The sequence below is a fragment of the Cynoglossus semilaevis genome, chromosome 7 (assembly GCF_000523025.1).
Source record: "Cynoglossus semilaevis isolate Cse_v1.0 chromosome 7, Cse_v1.0, whole genome shotgun sequence".
Taxonomy (NCBI): domain Eukaryota; kingdom Metazoa; phylum Chordata; class Actinopteri; order Pleuronectiformes; family Cynoglossidae; genus Cynoglossus; species Cynoglossus semilaevis.
In genome coordinates, this window is record NC_024313.1 from 13,420,199 (window position 1) to 13,422,780 (window position 2,582).

Consider the following 2,582-nt stretch of genomic DNA (forward strand, 5'->3'; position numbering starts at 1 on the left):
GTGGTTCAGGTGAAGGACCAGCAGGAACCAGGAACTGTACCAGGAATGAAACGCCTGCCTCCAGCCTCTGTCCCCACCTGGAGGACCAGTGGACCAGTGGACCAGTGGACCAGTGAGGCTGGTGTTGGACCATGGTCCAGATCTTCACCATGTGATCACAGAAACAGAAGGAGACTCCTCTGTGAGGAGGACCATGAGGAGGCTGCAGCAGCAGCAGTGACAGCAGCAGCAGTGACAGCAGCAGCAGTGACTGGTCGTGTGTCAGGAGTCTCCCCAGTCGGAGCCCCTCTCTAGACGGCAACACGTCATGGAACATTCCCGGAACCAGCCAGCGCACCACCCACCATCCTCTCTCTCCCTCTCTCTCTCTCTCTCTCTCTCAGGAAACAAAAGATGAAGATGATGAAGTCAGAAATGTCTTCATCATCAGACGGATGTCACTTGACAGAAACAACAACAACAACAACCGTCAACATGACGCTGAAGAAGGAAACAGTCAAACAGAGAGAGAGAGAGAGAGAGAGAGAGAGCTGAGGTCACCACATGTCACCTCACTCCCTCACTCACTCCCTTCTTTTCCTCGTCTCCTTCTCCTACAGCTCAGTTCTGATCTACAGCTGTTCAACTTCTTCTCCATGTGACGCACCCCCCTCCACCTCCCTCCACCTCCCTCCACCTCCCTCCACCTCCCTCCACCTCCTCCCTGTCCGTCCCTCCGTCCCCTCCGTCCCCTCTCAGTCCCCGACCCTCACCATGGACGCGGCGCGCACAGGGCGACTGTGAATTCCTCGGGATGTTACGCAACCCCAGTCATCTGTATGCAGTGCCCGTGCCCGGGGTATTTCCCCGTGCACGGCCGTGCCCTCACGAGCGGAACAAAAGATGGCCACTATTTCACCATGTCACAAAAAATCAGTGTGTGGTTTCAGTTTCCTCTTACCTTCGCTCCGTGTGTCCCTCCGTGTGTCCCTCCGTGTGTCCCTCCGTGTGTCCCTCCGTGTGAGTCCTCTCTCCGGCTCAGACTTCGTCTCCGCCGCCAAAAAAACACTCGCTGTCAACGAGCGGAGCGGAGTGACAGTGGACCGACTGACAGCTCTCTGCTGCCGCCGCCGCCGCCGCCGCCGCTGCTGCTGGAGGGGGAGGAGGGGGAGGAGGAGGGGGAGGGGGAAGACTGGTTAGAAGATCCACAGCAGCAGTAGAGAGAAGAGAAGCGGAGAGTGGAGGCGCAGCGGCGGTGACGGCGGTGACGCGCAGGAGAAGTTGCGCGTAAAAATGGAAGAAGAAGAAGAAGCAGGAATCCTGCTGCTGCTGCTGCTGCTGCTGTTACTGCTGCTGCTGCTGTGCGTGTTGTGACTCTGCGTGCGTGTGTGTGAGGGTGAAATCAGGAGACACACACAAACACACACGCTCCCTGCGCAGGCACACGGGGGTTATTCCAAGCGCCACTTCCCAGAATAGAAGCAGCGAGAGAGAGAGAGAGGGAGAGAGGGAGAAAGAACCTGTATGTTTGCGCGTGCGCGCCTCTGTGACGTCATCGGATCCCCCAGCGCGCAAATAGGCCAGAGGGAGGGGGAGGAGGAGGGGCAGTGACCGAGGAGGAGGCTCTGTCTGCGGGCAGAGAGAACAGGATTCCCCGGTCACCTCTGCTGGAACCACCTGACTGACTGACTGACTGTCTGACTGACTGGCTGACTGACTGTCTGACTGACTGACTGTCTGTCTGACTGACTGACTGACTGTCTGACTGTCTGACTGTCTGACTGACTGACTGTCTGACTGACTGACTGTCTGTCTGACTGACTGACTGTCTGACTGGCTGACTGTCTGACTGTCTGACTGACTGACTGTCTGACTGGCTGACTGACTGACTGACTGACTGTCTGTCTGACTGACTGACTGTCTGACTGACTGGCTGACTGACTGTCTGACTGACTGACTGTCTGACTGTCTGACTGACTGACTGTCTGACTGGCTGACTGACTGACTGACTGACTGTCTGACTGGCTGACTGACTGACTGACTGACTGTCTGACTGGCTGACTGACTGACTGACTGACTGTCTGTCTGACTGACTGACTGTCTGACTGTCTGACTGACTGACTGTCTGTCTGACTGACTGACTGTCTGACTGACTGTCTGACTGACTGTCTGACTGGCTGACTGACTGACTGACTGACTGTCTGACTGACTGACTATCTGACTGACTGACTGTCTGACTGTCTGACTGTCTGACTGACTGTCTGACTGACTGTCTGACTGACTGACTATCTGACTGACTGACTGACTGGCTGTCTGACCTCAGGATGTACACACTAAGAACTGTTGCCTCTGGTTTTGACAGTATTTCTTGCGTTGTTCTATTTCTTCTATTTCTATATTCCATAAATCACCATGAGAAGAAGAACAGTGAGAAGTGAAGAAAGACTGTAGGGAAGATGACATCATGACAACACATGATGTCGTCAGTCAGACAGGAAACAAGGGTGTCACTCCAGTGATCGTCTTTAGAGGAATCACAGCTTTCATCAATCCCTGCAGCAGTTGCCACCCACATCACACTGCACCGTACCCTCCCCCCCCCC

The 2,582-nt window shown here is 55.2% G+C and overlaps 1 protein-coding gene across 1 annotated transcript in view; it reads right to left on the reverse strand.

The window, feature by feature from the left end:
* Positions 1-1,439, reverse strand: part of hivep2a (HIVEP zinc finger 2a) — a 34,435-nt gene extending 32,996 nt beyond the window's left edge. Inside the window, exon 1 of the mRNA XM_008313624.3 lies at positions 941-1,439. The gene's annotated coding sequence lies outside the window, so the exon portion shown is untranslated. The remainder of the gene's footprint in view (positions 1-940) is intronic.
* Positions 1,440-2,582: the final 1,143 nt, after the last annotated feature.